This window comes from Acinonyx jubatus, chromosome B4 (genome assembly GCF_027475565.1).
Source record: "Acinonyx jubatus isolate Ajub_Pintada_27869175 chromosome B4, VMU_Ajub_asm_v1.0, whole genome shotgun sequence".
Classification (NCBI taxonomy): Eukaryota; Metazoa; Chordata; class Mammalia; order Carnivora; family Felidae; genus Acinonyx; species Acinonyx jubatus.
The window spans coordinates 60,386,993-60,407,552 of NC_069387.1; the positions used below are offsets into that span (position 1 = coordinate 60,386,993).

Sequence of the window (20,560 nt, forward strand, 5' to 3'; positions counted from 1 at the left end):
TTCAGCAAGCAACAACTACTCACAGCCAAGCAGTGATTCCTAAAAAATAAAATCTTGTCCAAATGTAATAAAAGATTATTTTTTTTTCCTCTTAACCAGAATTATGGCCTGTGTTTTCTAAGTCACCTCCAGGAAAATAATCTTCACTTTAGAGGATCCTTTTAATTTAGATCTTTAGAGAAGACTAAGGAGCAATTATCTTACTTCAAAGTTTTTGTGGTCAAGTCATTGTCAGAATTTCTTAATTTTAAAAGGACTCTTTTAATCCAGTTTTGCTATGTGTTCTTTAGTGTTTGCGTCTCAGACTATTTATTAAGAGTTAGTATTGGCCAAAATGAACTCTCCAATCAGTTCTCCAGTTACTTGACTTAAACATGATTTCAAGACAGTTATTTAACGCCCTGTGGTGCTTGACTTTTCTTCTCTTAACAATATGGAAGTTCCACTGTCTGATCTGTAATGTCTCTTACACCTCTAAAATCTGTCAACATTGTGTGTAACATTTTCCTTGACAACTGGTAAATCTTTCGAGAGGCTTTTAATTCTTGGTATAAATCAGTTGCATCATACTAGTGATTTTATACATAATTTATGCATTAATGTGGAAAAGGACACTTTCGAACATCCCCCGGTCTTCTGCCTCATTTTCAATGATCTGTCAAATTATTACAATGACAGTTGGCTTCATTCTTCATTTTCATTCTAATTAATTAGCCTAATTAACTTGCTCCTACTCATCCTGGGGTAGGCTGTATCATCACCTATGCAAGAAGCATCTGCCCTTCTAACTGTACATTTGGGTATCATGTCAGAAAATGCTTCTGTCTGATCAAGGCCTAGTAAATTGAATGTACCCTCACATGTACTTGCTGCCCTTTCAGTCGTACCTCATTTTTTAATGCCAAAGGGAATTAAAGCTTCTGCACACAACCTGTATTTTAAGTTCATGCATAAAAAATTTACCTTCCAAATTTATAAAATTTCACCCATTTCAAATGGCACAATAACAAATAAATAGAAAGGTAGATAGATTTAGAAATAGTGCAAATCATTTTGCCACCTGATATTTCACTAGCTCATAAATTTATCCTCTCTAGATATAAAGAACAGAAAACTTAATTCAGAGGAGGGTTAGTGAAACCAGTGAGGTGAATAGGTTTCAAAAGTTTACGTAGTTTATAGAGGTGTGGTCTAAAAAATTACTTATTTTTTTTCCCTTTTGCAATATTTGAAAATTTATTTCATACAGTATACCTTAAAATAAAATTTATTGCCATCCTTCACTTTATATTTTAACAGTCTTCTTGACCCTCTTTCTTATTTTGCTATACTCAGTTGCATAAGAATAACCTTAAAAAAATTTGCTGACATGTGAATAATCATGGTCTCTGGTGAGGGAGATCACTGTTGATCATTTCCATTTCAACAGTGGAGTAATTGAAAAGATAGATACAACTTCATGCTGCATTAAAGCCAATTACTATATCTGTTTCAGGAAATAACAACATATGTTCCAACTTGGAATTAAAATAACAATTTAATTAAGTACACATAAGAACTAATAGGTATATCAATTAATGTACTCTGTTTGGGGGACAGCATTTTGTTTAAAGAAAAAAACTTCTAAATCAAAGTACAGTAAGTAAATACTTCTGTTGAGGTCATTTAGAATCTAAAAATGCTTATCTCTCTTTTTGTGTAGCAACTTAAACTATTCATTTAAATAATTATCCAGTCACTTCTCAAATTATCACAATGACAGTTGGCTTTATTCTTCAATGAAATGTTTTAACTCTTTTTTAAATACTCAAATGACTTTTCTCCACCAGTACACTATACAAAAGTTCTTAAAATTTAGATGGTGATAAGAATTGATTCAAAACAAAGACAAATCAACAAAATGTCAACTTTGAGTCATAGCTTGTGTCAGTTAGGAATTGACACACCTGATGGATATACTATCATGGAAGGCCTAGCATGGTATAGCATTTGAGATGGACCCAACCCAGTGAAGCTTTTACTCAGAACGTCTGGATATCTCATAATATAAATGGTGAGCAACTGGTCAAGAACGAAAAGCCAGAGGTCAGACCTAGAGGAAGCAGTAGCTATCAAAGGCCTCAAAATTGAAATGATGATAACAGTGATGATGAAAGCTAATACTTATGTACCATTTACCATATTCCAGGCACTAGTCTAAGGAGTGTGTGTGTGTGTGTGTGTGTGTGTGTTCATTGTTAAGAATATTATTAGCCACCAAATCATGAAACTAGAAAGTGATAGTCTGGCTCTGGAGCCTGAGCTGTTTACCAACAATCTACCTATGTGAGCAAGATACAGGAATAAAGAATAGCGATAAAGAATTATCTTATTATGATATGACTGTTAAAAGAACACCTAGAAATGTTCAGCTTAAGTGGAATTGAAGTTGTTGAAGTAAAATGTTCTGTATCAGAAAACAATGCAAAACAAAAACCATTTATTGAGTGCCAAGTTTGTCCAAAATATTATGGCAGCTGCTTTATTTACACTGTTTCACATAATCCTCAAAACAACTCTGAAATAATATCTGCTCTTTGCAGACGAGGAAAATTGAAAGTCAGTGATATTTGATCATGGCGCAAGATCAGTAAGAGTCAGAATTTTAACTTGGTTCTGTCTGACTGCAAACCATATAGGGAGATGCCCCAGTAGCTCCTTAAATCTGATTAGATAATTTGCTTTCTGCATTACTTTTCATACAGTAGTCTAGGATTGTCAGTTTCTCCACTAGCAGGCTTTTAATCCCCTTTCTACTTTTCCAGGCTCTATTTGGATAAATTAAATAAATTAGCCCCATCCAGACAAATGAGGAAGAAAAGTAGAAAAACAAGGATAGTGTATAGTCATACAGAGTTCACTTGGGAAATTGCTTGCAGTTATGTATCGCATACAATTTATAAGTTATTTTTAAGTAGCTTTTTCACCTACTGGGAACTTCTGAGGACCCTAGCAAAGACTATTCGTTTAGATAGCTTAAATATTATTTCTGCAGGGTTTTAAGATTTGATTTATATAGCAAAGAGGACTGATATTTTTCTAGTTGGCGTGACCGTGTTAGGTAGTAGTAAAAGATTGACAAAGTCTTAAAATGAAGTTTTATGAAATGTACAACATAAATTAAGCTGTGACGTTAAAACCACCACCAGCTTATGTGATAGCAGTGATAAGGTAACGATAACTTTGCTTTGTCTTTTTTAAAACCATTCTAGCTCTATTATTCCAGGTGGTATTATCTCTATCTTTAGTTCTCATAAAAGTCTTTATGGGTATATTCAAGGAGTTAGTACACATTTCTACTCACATACAGGCTAATGCCAAACTCCCTTAAAATTATACTCCTGTAGGAATTAAAAAGAAAACTAACATGTCAGATTATTTCAGTCCTTTAAAATAGATCCAAATATACAAGTCATTATTGCAAACAAGTTTTTATGTAGCAAATTAAGAAAACTGAATCATGATCCCAGCATAATCTGTTTGAAAACCAATTTTGTTAAATTTTGAAGTTAGTTGGCATGGATAATATTTTTTTTTGACAAAAACTTGATTTTATATTATTTTAGCACAGAACTAAGTAGTATAATCCTAGTATTTACTTGTCTGACACCTCTCAATGGCTCCTGATTCTTAATTTAATCTTGCTAGATAGAAGAAATTGTCATTTAAAAGAAAGATGCAGTGTTCAAACAGTAACAATTCAGGCTTTACACTAATATCTGCAAGAGTTTCTCGTAAAACATTTACAAATAATATAACTTTCTCTTGCGTACTTTGAACAATTGGCTATAGAAATTCTATCTGTGGGATTGTAGACTTACTCTATAATAAGTTAATGTTCTTTATATTACCTGCATATTTATGAATATCTGTTGTTTCCCATTCTTTGACTTATTTTTTAAATGTATAAATAATTAAGAGATGAGTTATTTTTCATGTGCTACTTTTTAACTGAAATTCTTGAAATGACTATTATTTCCTTGTCAAAATTTACTTTCAGTAGAAAGGAGATGGTATTATTACCAAAGACACTAGTAGTTTTTACATTTAAACTACTTGATTTATTATATAGTTGTTTTCCATCATATGTATCTCCTCAGCCATCAGTTCTTTCCTTTGAAAAAATAGCAAAAATAACAATTTGGTTTGTAACTAATAGTGCCTTGGAAACAGCATGAAAAAATCATTTTCTAAGAGATGCGGTATTTTTCTTCTCATATGAAAACAGAGAAAACCTTCTTGACATTCTGTTCGTTGCTGATTCATATGCACTGACATGACCTCTCTGTGCTCCTGTCTTGCTCTGGAAGCTTTGTGCTCCCTCTTTAAAGGAAGGCCAATTATTTAATACATGTGAACTCTAGTCTGTAACAGAGAGGAAGCAGATACATCATTTATTATCATCACATTATTTCTGAATGAAATCCATTAGATTATGGGTGAATCACATGTCTGCCTTAGTCTTTGACTAGATTGTCAGTTTTTCTTATTTTTTAAAATAAAGAATACTAAATGGATAGACAAGACATAATTGTACTTCTTTCTCTGGGATTGATGCAGCAATGTACATCTCTTATTTTATCTCCTTTTAAAGATATTATTCTGTATTCTTTTTCTAGTCATTTTTCATCAATTCTCCTCATCATTGATTGGTTCAGTTGAGATTCCATGCATGAGATTCCATAATCCTTAGTTTTATACATAAAGGTGCAGCATTCACATGAGTTTACCCCCTAAGAACTAATTTTTATCGTTGCATCCCTTTAACAGAAAATTTGCAGTTACCCTGATTAAGATCCTATAAATATCTGACAAGTTGTTGGTCTACTTGAAAACTGTTTATTTTTAAAATTCAGATTGAATTCCTAATTTTAAGCAATAGAAGTTGACTCTGACTGCTTAAGCAGAAAAAGGAGTTTATTTATTAAGAGGTTATTGGGATGGGAAAATGGGCTTTGAAATTCAGCTTCCAAAAGCAAACCCCAAAACCATGACCTAGAACTGGCCTCATGAGGAAATCTCATTGCTGCTGCTTCCCCACCAAACTTCCCCCAAACTTATTGCTTTCACATCCCCACCTAACACCACTTGTGTATCACTGACTGAATCTCACAGCCTCTGGCTAAATCTCTGCCTCTACCCTCACCAGTTAAAAAAGTCCCATATGGAGTTTCATTCATCAGATTGCTCATTTCTTACTGAAATCTCATGGGTGTAAACCGGGTTGGTAGACCTTTGATCACATGTCTGCCTATATACTGGGTACAAAAACAAGCTAAGAAAATACTCTTTGTGCATTCTGTCTCACAGTGACTAAACTTATAAGCATAGGATATCTCCTGATATGTTAAGGGTTTTTCCAAAATGCCAAAACAAGAAAATATGACAAACATACACTATCCTACATTGCTTGGCTATTCAACATCAATTTATATATACCCTTTGCTAATACTTAAACCTAACCTTCAAAATAGACCCTTCTTCCATACGTAACAATATTAACGGTAACATCAGGTAAAGTAAGAGCAAAATACTTCAGCTATCCCTTATAAAAACAAAATGTGTTCACAAAGGGAATGGCCCGAAATCTGTTGCAGCAACCTACCACAAGGCAAGTATAGCTGAGAGTGTGAGTGATCTGATCATATGATCTCTGCTGTAAGAACTTTCTCAAGTCTCATTCCATATATGTCACAATCACTTAATATGGCTTGCTACTGAGCATGCCTAATTTAATAGTTCAGTGAATCAGCTAAACCAAGTTCATTTGGGGCAGATCAGGTCACATTTATTTTTTCCACAGTCCAATATACAGACTCTAATAGGACTTAGTAGCAAGCTAAATGCTCCTTTCCAAAGGAACAAATTTCCTGCCTGATGATGTTGCTCCAAAACTTTAGAGATCTCAGTTGGGATTCCTCAATCAGAACTTGCCACAGGCTCCATCTAGTATTCGGATAAAATATTGGCAGTTCTAAGTACATTGAATCAGTAGATCATGAAGGCCAGGTAGATACTCTGTAGCCCGGATTAACTAGGAGGGCTCCTTTTTCCTCTTGTGCCCACTCATAGCTGTGGGCTTTCAGGTCACTTTATAAATAGGTCAAAGCAAGATTCCCAATGTGATACATATTACTTTCAAAAGACACATGCCACTGCGCCTCTTTCTTGGTGGCAGGAGGCACAAGGCACAGTTACTTTTAACTTTGTAGAGGTTATCCTGATATGCTTAAGATCACTGGGCCCTCAGAAACTTCACCGAGGTGTAGCTCTTATATATTCATATAATGTGTCTCCCACCTTACTGCACTTATATTAGACTTACAGATGTGTTTAACATATCTGTACAAAGAATCCTGAATACTTATTACCTCCAGCTTTCCAGGTCCTAGAGACATAATGTCATCAATATAGTTCTCCTATGTTTTGGCGAGACAGTAATGGTCTTTGTGAAATATATTGCAGTTCAGAGCCAAATAATTTATATAACCCTAAGATAGAATGGTTTATTGCTCTATGAAAGCAGCTGTTACAGGTGTTCTCTCTCTGTTGGGAAAGAGGAAAAAAAATCATTTGCAGATTAATAGTCATATACCTGGTGCTGAGAGCTTGAGTAAAGAATGTACATCTGCAATAGCAGCTGCTTATGAAATCACTATCTGATGAAGCCTCTGGTAATCTTCTGTCCTTCTCCAGTGCCATTTGTATACTCTGTGTGTTTAAGGTCCTAGTGGGCTGAATGTGAGGCAGATTCAGGGTAAAACTCCAGTCATCATTTTATTCCTACAATCATCCTTTGTGACCACTAATCCACAGTGGTATTCTAGGTCCCTTGTTTTTTAGGATTAGTTCAGAGCTGTTATAGAACAGTACTCAAAAGACCTGGTATTTCCCTTTCTTCAGTGCAGTTACCTTGATGAGAAAGGCCAAGCTCACAGTTTACAGTTTACACCTCTGATGTCATTACAAGCTATATCTTTAGGAACTTGCGTTCTCTTCTTTGCTCAGAAAGCTCTGAGTCTGCAAATAATTGACAGGACTAGAAATTGGAAAAAATGTTACAAATTTTTGTTGTAGTGGCTCAAGACAGGCATCTCTTCATTAAACCTGGGAATCTTATAATTTTATTAAGTTGGAGTTTTTTGATGCCTATCTGTTATATGGATCATTTGATCAAGTAGCCAAAGCCAATGGTCAGTGTGGCCCAAAGCATTCTGATTACAACTCAACTCCATGGAAAGCAGCATGAGCACTTCTGGTCTATAAGAAATGGACTGTGTTGTCCACCAGTGCTGGCTTTTCCTTCCCCGGGAGCATTAGGGAATAGTTCTTCGCTGCGATTTTTGTCCTGAACTGAGAATTTAGAATTGTGAACATTTCATTATCTTTTTTAAAGCTGTGCTATGGAAATAAAAGCAAGTGATTTTGTCTTCTTCACACTCTTTATATTGTTGTTCCATATTAGTAGTCTCTGGATCTTCTGAAGTCTTGCCTTCATTGATCACTTCATTTCAAGTGACTGTAGGTAATAATTTTTTACTTTGCTACTATGCAGGCTGCCAAATGTTGCTTTTTAATTTTTTTTTCTCTTTCAGAAAACTGGCTGGAATTTTAGAGCCATCAGCCCTTAGAGAGCCAGAACTAACCATAGATCTTTCTGATATTCCTGAGGTTACATTGCCTTCAGCTGCTGCTTAGTAGCCATTTAGTGTCAATCAGGGTTTTTCTGGCTACTTAAACAGTAAAAAAGCTTATTAAAAGGAAATTGGATAGTTGACCAAATTGTTGAAAGCTGGAGAACCAGGATGAAGGTTAAGCTTCCGGAAACAATACCAAAACTACACCACAAACTTGTTCAAAGATAAGTCCTTCTTTGCTGCAACATTCCCATCAAGCACCAAAAGAACCCATTGCTTAATGCAACCATTGCAATATCCAACAGTTGAATGTGTCTCATCCATACAAGCAAAATGGTTGATCTACAGAGCTTCCTTCCTCTTGTTCTTTCTGAATCAGTCTATTACAGTCAACTCTGATTAGCAGAGCCTTGGGAGTAGAGCAGGTTAGATAACTAAGTTTTCTGAGTTTTACCTAGGGGAGTCATACCTCATAAGGCTAGAAATTCATCAAACACAGGAAGGGTATCAAAAATCAGAGAACATTATAAATGGCCACTACATATTTTGGGAATTTTTTCCAAGTTGCTATGGTTACTGTAGAAATATTTTTCCAGCTTTTTAGTCTCATGGCTAATTCTAAATCTGATCCTTTGAAGTCGAACTACATGGGTTTCATTCTTACTAAATCAGGACTTTAGCAGTCGCCAGGTTCATCAGACATCTTGTAGAAAGTTTGCCACTTGGACACCACAAGTTCATACTTTCTCAAATAATCTGAGGTTTCTACAGTTACGCCTAAGTGATGTGACACTATTCAGAGGATATGCAGTATTTGGATAGATAAGGTTTTTGTTCCATGTATTTGTGCTAAAAATAGATAGTTTTAGAAGATATATATAAATAGATTTTTTTTTTAAGTTTTAGTGATTAAATTTGTTCTTGCGTTAACCAACAATTTTTACCTTTGGTAATTTAGGGACATCTTTTATACATTAATTATAGTACTTGTTTTCATAGAGTGATGGCCACAAAGATTCCTGAAATAGAAAGAACTTGATTAACTTGTAATTCACCTAGATTAAATTTTAGTTGTCTCTTGTGTCCTTGGAAACATCTTTGTTCTCTGTATTTACTTCACGCTCTTATCAGTGGATCTATTTCTTCTAAATCCTCTCCATTTTCTTGCTGTCAGGCCTGTTATCCATGACCTCTGCTATGTTTTTCAACTCTGAAGAAACTAAAGAAAATAAGAAACTAGATAGCAAAGTACTCTTTCTCGTATTTAAGTCACATATGTTCTAAGTCTGAAAAAGGAGAATCTTTAGTCCCTAACTGTGTAATAAACATATAGGTTTTGTTCTGTCTATTTTCACGGATCCTTTTTACTTCTGTCTTTGTTTGAGATTGTGGGCTATAGAAGATTATGGCTGCCCAAACCCTGGCTGCCAGTCAGAACATTATTATACTAGTAAGTTTCAACATTAGATCCCTCCAATCCATTTGAGGCTTTTCCAGATAATGTTTTCCAGCCTAGATAATTTTCTGAACATTGGAGTTGAAGTACAATATTTTAGGATAAATCCTATATCCAACATTCAGTGTATGTTGGGATCGATTCATTAAATGATCCCACTATTCTTGACACCAAGATTTTTCAAATTTTCATATTTTTCACATGCATAATGTGATCATTACCTTGTACCAGGAACATATTAATCATAGTTTCTTTGCCATTTTACAAGAATTTTAATGTCTGCTTTTTATTCATCTGTGGGGACATTTGGCATATAAAATAACTTTGTTGCTTAGTTTTTCCTTTATAGTTTAGAGTGCTTATTCATTTAAGATTTAGTGTGACTATAATATATTCAACACTTTGCTTTTGTCCTCAATATTTATTCCATTCCTGTGGTTCACATTTTCCTCTTCTTATGTATCATGTGTTGAAAATGAAAATATCTTGTCTGGGGTGGAGCTTAGCCACTGGACTAAACAAACATGCTCTCCTTCTGCTCTTAGTTGATTTTAGTGGTTAAATTACTAAAAAATCCTGTTAATAAAAAAAGAAGTTTTACATCTACCTTTTTTTATTGTGTACTTTAATAGTTAGTAAAAGTCCCTTCCTTTCAACTCTCCCACCAAAATGCAACTTGTTCACTCATATTTCTTTCATGTTTAAGACTCTGACATTAGTAGTCAACAGATTAATGAAAATAGCATAGACTTTCAAGAATCAAAGTTTTTGAATTTAGTGAAAGAAATTAAACCACTTGAGCAGAGTTTCTAAAAGTCAGAGGGTATCTATTATGGGCTATCCAAGGCATGTTCTTCTTACATCGATGTCAGAAGTGCAAGAGGGGAAACCCAAGAATGTGAACAAGTTTTTGACTGTATCACCTCTGACATCTTGTGGGCCAAAGCAAGTCATATGTACAAGCCCAAGGTCAAAAGGGAGAAAAGTACATTTCACCCAGTACTAGGCCAACCATGTTGCCCAGTCAAATTCAACATCAGTGGAGTGGAAAACTAATCCTCCCAAGGAGGTGGAGAAAAAGAATGGGTTAATGGTTGCCAAACAGTAATCTAATCTACCAAATAAACCAATCTCGGCAAGCTACTCTCTCTTCTACTAACATTACTTTATCGTATCATGATTCCATTTTATTTTCTTCTTAGTATATAACATTATCTGAAACTATTTTAATAGTTTATATTGCATTTTTCATTCAGTCATCAAATAGCATCAGCCATCTAATATCTACTAGGAAGTACTCTAAGTACTAGAGATGCATCAATTAAAAAAAAACAGACAAAAATCTGTATTAATTGTCTATCTCCCTCATTAAAGTATCTTGTCTATTTTGTTCACCACTGTATTCTCAGTATCTCAGAGTAAGCCTGGCACACAGCAGATGTTCAAGAATATTTTGTTTTGAGGCACCTGGGTGGCTCAGTCACTTAAGCGTCCAACTTCAGCTCACGTCATGATCTCATGGTTTGTGAGTTTGAGCCCCACGTTGGGATCTGTACTGACAGTGCAGAAGCTGCTTGGGATTCTCTTGCTCTCGCTATTTTGCTTTCAAAATAAATAAATTAGAATTTTAAAATAAAAAGAAAAGAAAATTCTGTTTCATGAAGAAATGACATTAAACATTTATGTGATATAACTCCATTTGTTTAGATCCTCTGCTTATTAGGCAGCTTTCTGATTATGACTTGTTTACAACACAGGGAAGTTTTTATACAGTCTGGTGAACTTGACTTACTGTGACTCTTTTGAGAGAAAGATTTGTGCTTAGTTAGTATTGTGGAAATCTGAGGTCTTTACCTACACAGCTAAAAACCAGTCCTTCAATGTAGTAAACTCACCATGGTAAAATCACCCTGAGAAACTTAGAGATAGATACCATTGGCTAAGTATACTTTTAATTCCCTTCTAAGCAGATACATAGCAAGCACAAAGGATATGTGAAGAGTGAAATTAATACCATTACCAGGTTTTGAATCATGAAAAGCTGTGCTACCCATTTGCTTTGGGCTTTTAAAGCTCTGTTTCAATAACTTTTTCTCATAATATGTATATACTGTACAAAACTAAGAAAAACTTAACAAAGGATTGTCAGTAGATCTATTCCATAGAGATTTGAACTACATTATCAACAGTCAGCACAGGAATGTTCCCAACTGCCATCCCTGAAGCTGTAATTGTTTTATTTCTACACTCAACCTATTAGTGTCTAATAGTGTACGGTCTGGCCAATTTCACATTTAAAATTAAAGCAGTCAGTGCTCACGTCAGCGGCACATACACTAAAACTGGAACAAAACAGAAAAGATTAGCATGGTCCCTGTGCAAGGATGACACATGAAATAAAATCAGCAATTCTCATATATGCTGTAGGTTCTTAAGACTTTCTCATACGTTAGGCTGTGAAAAATATTAGATGCCCTTGATAAAGTCTTTTAAGAGCTACTACCATCTGCTAAAGAATATACTATGATTTAACTACAGGAATTTTTGTTTGTTTGTTTTTAATAATTTATTGTCATTTTAGCTAACATACAGTGTATACAGTGTAGTCTTGGCTTCGGGAGTAGATTCCCATGATTCATCCCTTACATACAACACCCAGTGCTCATCCCAACAAGTGCCTTCCTCAGTGCCCATCTCCCATTTTCCCGCCTCCCCAACCCCCCCCCCCCATTTCCATCAGCCTTCAGTTTGTTCTCTGTATTTAAGAGTCTCTTATGGTTTGCCTCCCTCTCTGTTTGTAACTTATTTTTCCCTCCCTTCCCCTATGGTCTTCTGTTAACTTTCTCAAATTCCATATATGAGTGAAAACATATGATATCTTTTTCTGACTGATATATTTCATTTAGCATAATACCCTCCAGTTCCATCCACATTGTTGCAAATGACAAAATTTCATTCTTTTTTTTTATCACCAAGTAGTATTCCATTGTATACCACATCTTCTTAATCCGTTCATCAGTTGATGGACATTCGGACTCTTCCCATAATTTGGCTGTTAACTACAATAGTTCATAATAAAATATAAGTGATTATGAACTGTTTGATAGAATTGGTGATGTAGCACTGTTGAAAAATAAGATTTTGTATAATATTATACCAATAAAAAATTTCCCAACATTTTTATTGCCAACAGAGTATTACCGATTTCTACTGTATAGATTTTACATATTCTATTCACTCATTAACAATTGCTGATTTAATATTTATATACTAAGTATATACTATAAGTAAGATAGACATGATGTCTACACTTCCAAGGATTATAGTCTTGGAAAAACTGTAGTCTGGGGAAAACCAGAAATTGCCACCCATGTGAAAGTGCTGAGACAGAAGTGGCACAGGGTGCTATCGAAGCACCTGGAAAGATGACCTAATGAAGTCCTAGTGGATCAGAGAATCCTTCTCAACATAATGATGTGTAAGCTAAAACTTTAAGAATTACTTCTCTCTCCCTATATCTAATATATAGGGATATCTATCTTTAAAATATATCCAGATTCTGGGGCACGTGGGTGGCTCAGTTGGTTAAGCATCCAACTCTTGGTTTCGGCTCAGGTCATGATCTCATGGTTCATGGGTTCAAGCCCCATATCAGGCTCTGTGCTGACGGCACGGAGTCTGCTTGGGATTCTGTCTCCCTCTCTCTCTGCCCCTCCCCTGCTTGCTCTCTCTCTCTCTCTCTCTCTCAAGAAAAAATAAACATTAAAAAAAATTTAAAAAAATATATATCCAGATTCTGACCACTTCAACTGCTTTCACCACTGCCCAAGCCACTGTCAGCTCTTGCCTGGACTTCTACACAAACCTCCTAAATGGTATCTTTACTTCTTTTTTTTTTTAATTTTTTTTTTAATCTTTGTTTATTTTTTGAGAGAGAGGCAGAGTGTGAATAGGGAAGGAGCAGAGAGAGAGGGAGACACAGAATCTGAAGCAGGCTCCAGGCTCTGAGCTGTCAGCACAGAGCCTGACGTGGGGCTGGAACTCACAAACTCTGAGATCATGACCTGAGCCAAAGTCGGACACTCAACCAACTGAGCCACCCAGGCGCCCTGACTGGTATCTTTACTTCTACACTTGCACTGAAAAGTCCTTTTTGAAACTTCAGTCAGATTATATCGCTCCTCTGTATAAAATCTTGAAATGAGTCCATGTCACTCAGAGGAAAACCAGAGTCATTGCAGTGGCCTATAGGGCTCTATGTCATCTTGCCTCCTATTTCTTCTCTCATCTCCAGAAAACACCAAACATAACAGTAAAAATACTACAACTTTTTCACAGATTTTTAGTGTCATACAATACTCAATTCAGTGTTTTCAAAATTTCACTAAACTCTGGAAATTGGAAAATGAGCCTCATGATTTAATAAGTAGAGTTAACTATGCTGTGTTTCAGATTTCACCTACATATTATTTTGAGGTATCTTTTTCAGCTCTGACAGCCATTGAAACCAAGTGTTGGGGTACCTGGGTGGCTTAGTCGGTTGAAAATCCGACTTTTGATTTTGGCTCAGGTCATGATCTCACGGTCGTGAGATTGAGCCCCATGTCAGGCTCTGTGCTGAGCGTGGAGCCTGCTTAAGATTTGTTCCCTCTCCCTCTGCTCCTCTCCTCTGCTTGTATGCATGTTCTGTCTCTCTCTCTCTCTTTCTCTCTGCCTCTCAAATTAAAAAAATAAAAATAAGTGTTAAACTACATCTAGAGTCAAATTGCTATATCAAGATTTTCAAATACAAGGAAGCATTATTCAATTGCATTAGCCTTTTTTAAATAGTACATATTTCATAACATGTATAACATATTCCTAGAAAAATACAATATATTCATAAATTAAGAAATAACCATTTTGTTGGGCAATGGAGGTTCTATTTTAGACCAGTGGTCTTTTCCACACTTATGTCTAAGAAAAGATAACCATAAAGATTTTTTAGAGAGCCATTATAGTAAGGAGAGCACTTATTTATTGAGAAAGTTGCACTGTTTGTTGAAGACTCTCTATTTATTGTTTCATTTCTCTTAATTGGAAGACATGTTTGAGAGAGAAAATGAAGATGGAAACAGATGCAAAATAGTTGTCATAATTGATTTGTACCACAGTTACTTCAGTGCTAAGTTTCAAGTTATTTTAAAATATACCTCACTCCTTAAGACCTTTGATATAACACAGGATGGTGTTTTTTCTCATTTGTTTGGTTTTATTGTTGTAATGTTGTTAGGAAAGCTATAAGCTTAGGAACTATAGCAGAGAGCCAGTAAGACTCTTACAGCAATTTAAAAAATAGCTAGATTGCTTTGGGAGTAGTCAAAAAATGAAATATCTTTTAGAGCAACAATGATAAGCTATTTACTTTTCTAGAGAACAGGATTGAGATGAAATTCATGAGTAAATTCATTAGTAAGTCAAATATCATATTTATATGATGCAGAAGTATTATGAAATCTGACACTCATTTTTGAGAACTTATGGGATGATGAGTCTAAATACATATCTTAAAATGAGTGCATTGTACAAGGCAGCACACAATTGTTGTAATACATGATCAGCCTATCATTGCTCGGAATGTTCAGAGAAGGGAACGTGAAGAAACAGGGCCGACTGTGTAAAGACCATAGTTCATCTAGCACTGCAGAATTGTGGCAAACAGTGCTAATTACCTACATAAAATAAAGTCTCTCCTTCTGCTGAGTTAATAGGATTCCAGGGTTTTTAAAGGCAGCAGTGTATACAGTCACAAACAGCCTCCTCCTCAAACTCCTCTTCAGTCTTTAGTGGCCACATAACCCAGTTCTGGCCACTGAGGTGCTAAAGAGTCTACTGAGTGAGGTTTCTAAGAAGTTTCTTTTTTTAGTAAAAACTGGCACACTCCTTTGGCAAGTATGCTTTGCTTTTCCTTTCACTTCCTTCCTGTTTAGTACATAAACTAATACTTGAGGATGCAACAGCCATCTTATGATCAAAGGGAACTATACATACACACACAGACACACACACACTAAAGAGCCCCATGCAAGAAATTAGTCTGTTCCTGGACTGCTTACCAGCTCTGGACGGCTTACTCCCAGAGACCATGGTGCATTAAATAATAAATTCTTCTTTAAGCCACTGTTTGTCAGATTTCTGTTTCACACAGCTAAATACACCTCTGACTGATAAGAAGGGTTGGAATTTAGATAAGAAAAAAGAAATGAAGGACAACCAAGTGTAGAAGTCACAAGTGACAATAATATGAGCACCTAATTCGGAATCAGAAATGGATGTTACTTATCTGAGTACAGTGTAAAGACTAAGGCCTCTAGAGTAAAGTTTGTATTGAATCAACTACTTTTAAATATATAAATTGCCTTATTTATTTTGGGGGAGTATTTTAAATTATTTGTTATCTATGCATTATCTGAAAGACATGGCATTCTTCTCTCCATTTTTCTTAAATGGAGGCAGAATTCCGTACGTCCATGCCTTTAAGTATTCATTAGTCCATAAGTCAAGTGTAGACTCCTGTATGCTTTTCCCCATTACTTAAAGACCGCAAATTGTCATCTCAGGTAAACCCTTATAACAATTTTACCTGTCTTCCAACAAGTTTACACCACAGAAACGATATATTCAGATAAGAATTAGTCACCTGAACTGGTTGTAGTTCTCAGCAGCATTGTGACAGAGGACCAATCTAGGATTGACACCCAGTGTTAGTTCAGTGGAATCATATTTTTAAAAGCATGGTGCCATCTCTTACTTTCCTTAGCTATAATATAGCAGCCTCTGATTTAAACTAAGGAAAAAGAAAATTCTCAAAAGTAGTAAAATATGCAAGGTAGTGAGTGTTTTAGCTTATTGTACTTGAACTGAAAAATGTCAATTTAATGAAAGGAGAAAAAAAACTTTGCTTGTCCATTCCCATGTCTGGGCAATGGCCTCCCATCAATTATGCAAGCCTCTGGTATCCTTTCAACAAAATTTCTTTTTCTAAAGTTAGCCTGATCCAGTTCTATTGCTTAGAACCAAAAAACCCTACAGATACAGAGTAGCTATATCTTACATCTACATATATCCTATAACTTCATAAAAGTAGTTAGCATTCATCTGGTCTCTGGTGACAAACCGCTAGTAGAGTTTTATGTAGGGAATAGTGGGAATCACTGAGATGCCTCATTCCTCTGCTCCCCATGAGAAGTGAACGAATGATTAGATGCAGCTTCACACTGAAGAACATTACTCTGTGTTCATGGTTGAAATTAGCACCTTCTAAATCTCATAGCATGTTTTGAACTAGACTATAAATTTTAAAATTAGATTCTGGCTTAAAAAATACCCACTGAAATAATTGATGACACTTGAATGTTTCTTAAGAATAAGGAAGGATATATATATTACCATAAGACATGTTGCTGAAACTGTCACTGCAGCAATCTTTAATTGATGAGTTCCACTATGTGTTCAATATAGCACAATCCATGATATAAATAAATCCCTTGCAACGAGCATCCTTAGACTGTACAAAATGTAGAATTGCTAACTAGTAGGTTGAGAAAAGAGGGCATACAACTGAGAGGAAAGAATAATCAAAGACCACCCTGAATTAGTTGCTTCTTTACCACCAGGGGGGGTAAAGTATTTCCTACGAAGATGAATAAATTATGTAATCACTAAATATTTCCATGCCTTCTATAAGTTAGGTGGGTTTTTTTTTAGGAAGATTTTGAACTAATTATTGAACTATATGCATGGAAATTATGTCACTTAGAAGATTCTTATGTATGTATTTCACTCATTATATGTAGATCAAGAAAAAATGCCCTGTGGGGCAGGTAATCGACTTCAGTGAAGTTTAGCAGAACAGCTTCACTAAGGCTATAAATTAACCTGCCATTTTAGTTTTGGAAACTTGCTGCAGAATGACCAATTGGTCATGGTGCTGTAGAACACCCTAAACTGTACGCACTACAGTCGGTAAAGGCTGCTTCAGTAACACTGAAGATAGGAACTGTTGCCCATTTTGGTATCCATTAATGGACTTCTTTTCCCCTGTTTTTTCACAAAAAAACTGGAATTGGGCATAATTATTCTGTAAGAACAAGGAAATCTTTGACCTTCTTAACTACCCACTTAACTTTTCCAAACTTTCCTGCTCAAAGAACTCTTACCGTTTGCCCTTAGAATCGTTTGCTCTGAAGTGCAGGCAAATGAGTGGAGCTCCAAATTTTGTACACCGAGTGATGGCAAAGAATATTATTTCTGTGCCCTGCACTGAAATGCCATCTTAATGGCTTGTTCATAGCGCAGCCCCGCTGACAGAGGCATGATACTCCATGGCCTTGAAAGATTCATTCTGGGAAGTGAACGCTAAAGCAACTCAGAGATTGCCATTCTGTCTTCCCACAGTGAAAAATGAAGTGGATCAAAGCATCTGTAAAGCAAAACCAAAGTGATTATTCATTTCTTTCCTTGTTTAAGAAACATGCACTTTCACTGCTGCTACACCCCTCTCCTCTGACCCTGGATGCCAGTAATTGCAGATTCAGATTGACCACACAGAGTCTGACCCGTAGCTATACCCAAAGAGCAACCACATCCAAGACACAGAAGGAAAGCCAAAAATAATGAAAGCCTCTGTATCTTAAAAGATTCTTATTTAAGATCTCAGGTAAGCCTATAGAATTGTGGACTCAGGCAATCAGACATCAATCAGACATTCAGTTTCTTTTCACTTGCCTTGTATTTCTTGAAGCCCTACCAAGAAGTGCTCCAACAGAGAGCAAACAGAGATGACTGCTTAAACAGCACCTTTGCTCCACAGAATTTTCTTTTAGGTAAACAGTCCTCAGTTCCTATGTAGACTTCACTGTGTGGGGATATGTATTAGGGCTAAAACCAAAAGCCAAATCAATGATAAAACGTATTTCTGAAAGCAGAGAGAAGTCACTAAATCTTATTTGCACTTACTATAATTAAATATCAATTAGATTAGATAATTTATGCAGATTTCAGATATAGCTGGTGTATATAGAGTTTTTTTGGTTACAAGCAATAGACCTGGATCAGGCTAACTTTAGGAAAAGGGATTTTGTTGAAAGGTTATCAGAGGCTTATGGAATTGATGGAAGGCTGTACACCAGACATTGGCATGGCAAGATAAATAAATCACCTTTGGGAATTCAGAGGCAGCAATGTTAACAATGGTGTTACAGTGAAAAATAAACTGGTCAGGGTAGCATTACCAGGAATGGACAAAACTTACCATTTTCTGTGTTGTTTCTCCACTCGGTATATAAATTCCAGAGAAGGAGAATCTGACTAGTTGGTTTCGGTTACATGCCTGCCCTTTGGCTAGGGGAGGGCAAGACACCTAATTACAGTCCACCGTACTAAATCCAAGGGGAAAGAATTAAATCCCCAAATGGAGTTCAAGTTGCCGTTAAGAGGGAGAACTAAGATGCTGGAAGCCAAAAAGCAACAGATGTTCAATATAACTATCATTTATTCAGTGTGCATAGTTTACCAGTCACTATTTCATATGCATTATCTTATTTAATCCTTAAAACAGGCCTCATAGTAAGTTACTATTTTACATGTAAGAAAACTTAGGCTTTTGCAGCCACTCTGGAAAACGGTGTGGAGGTTCCTCAAAAAATTAAAAATAGATCCTACCCTATAACCCAGCAATAGCACTGCTAGGAATTTACCCAAGGAATATAGGAGTACTGATGCATAGGGGCACTTGTACCCCAATGTTTATAGCAGCACTCTCAGCAATAGCCAAATTATGGCAAGAGCCTAAATGTCCATCAACTGATGAATGGATAAAGAAGTTGTGGTTTATATATACAATGGAATACTACTTGGCAATGAGAAAGAATGAAATATGGCCTTTGTAGCAACGTGGATGGAACTGGAGAGTGTTATGCTAAGTAAAATAAGTCAGGCAGAGAAAGACAGACACCATATGTTTTCACTCTTATGTGGATCCTGAGAAACTTAACGGAAGACCATGGGGTGGGGGGGAATTACAGAGAGGGAAGGAGGCAAACCATGAGAAACTGTTGAAAACTGAGAATAAACTGAGGGTTGATGGAGGGTGGGAGGGAGGGGAAAGTGGGTGATGGGCATTGAGGAGGGCACCTGTTGGGATGAGCGCTGGGTGTTGTATGGAAACCAATTTGACAATAAATTTCATATTGAAAGAAAGAAAGAAGGAAGGAAGGAAGGAAGGAAGGAAGGAAGGAAGGAAGGAAGGAAGGAAGGAAGGAAGGAAAACTTAAGCTTTGAGAAAGGTTAGGTAACTTACCCAAGGTCATACCACTAGAAAATGGCAGAATTTGGGACTCCAGAGGGAACAGTCCTAACAACTAGACTCCATGCTCCCTCTTGACAGACTTGTGATTATCATTGGTGACAGTATATCCTGAGCGTATTTCTCAGGGCTAAAATACAAAACAATTTTATTTTAAATGCTATGTGTAGATATATTAAATCTACCAGTAGTACTATACAATGTATAAATTCTTTATTTGAATCAAGCTTTGGGAATAAATGTTATGTAAATTCAGAAGTGTAAATTTGAAAATGATTTTTTTTCTCTGATGTGAATTCAGGCTTTAGTTTCTTAATATAATGAAGGGTTTAGTTTCATAATACAATGAATTTAGCAGTAAATGACAGTTGTGAGCCTGCAAATCAAGCTTTATACATATGCTTGCTACCTCTTGGTTTGTAGGGATGTGATTAATTGAGATAAGTTACAGTAGTGACTGCCATCTGGACCAGAAAAAGTTGCATAAAATAAAATGAACTACTATACCCATTTTTACTGGTAGCATTCTTTTCAATCTTTGGCAAGTTAGTTTCCTTCACAGAGCTCAATTTCCCCATCTGTAGTAAAGAGAGACTAATATTCCCCATAATCCCAAGAATGTAATGAGATAATGAGTGTAATATACTTCATGACCTCTAAACCAGGGTTTCTCAGTGTTGGTTCTATTGACCTTTTAAGCCAAATAATTCTTTATTGTGGGAGGCTGGATAGTCATTGTTGGTTGGATGATTAACATCATTCCTGGCCTCTATCTAATAGATGGCCAGTAGCACCCATCCCCTACTGACAAACAACTGACTCCAAAATCACTATCAATTTTCTCAATGATACTATTCTGTTTATCAAAATAAGTATCCTAAATTATAAAGATATTTTTCCAAGGGACTCAGAAACTATTTTGAATGTTTTTTAGTTGTCTTCCTACCCTCCAACTTTTCTGAATTCCTTTTTAGGGAAAGGAAAGTGCTTCCCATTGAAAAGGAATGCTCTTTCTGGCCTCTTACAGCTCTAGGAGTTAATGTCTTTATGCCATATCCACATCTAATAATCAGCTGATACTAG

At 35.9% G+C, this 20,560-nt stretch overlaps 1 protein-coding gene and 1 non-coding gene across 29 annotated transcripts in view; both read left to right on the forward strand.

Moving 5' to 3' along the window:
* CCDC91 (coiled-coil domain containing 91) overlaps positions 1 to 20,560 on the forward strand; it is a 381,398-nt gene that overhangs the window by 295,127 nt on the left and 65,711 nt on the right. The gene's annotated exons all lie outside the window — the stretch shown is intronic.
* LOC113593113 (U6 spliceosomal RNA) lies at positions 11,445 to 11,552 on the forward strand. Its single transcript, XR_003413173.1, has one exon. It is a non-coding gene; the product is annotated as a U6 spliceosomal RNA (small nuclear RNA).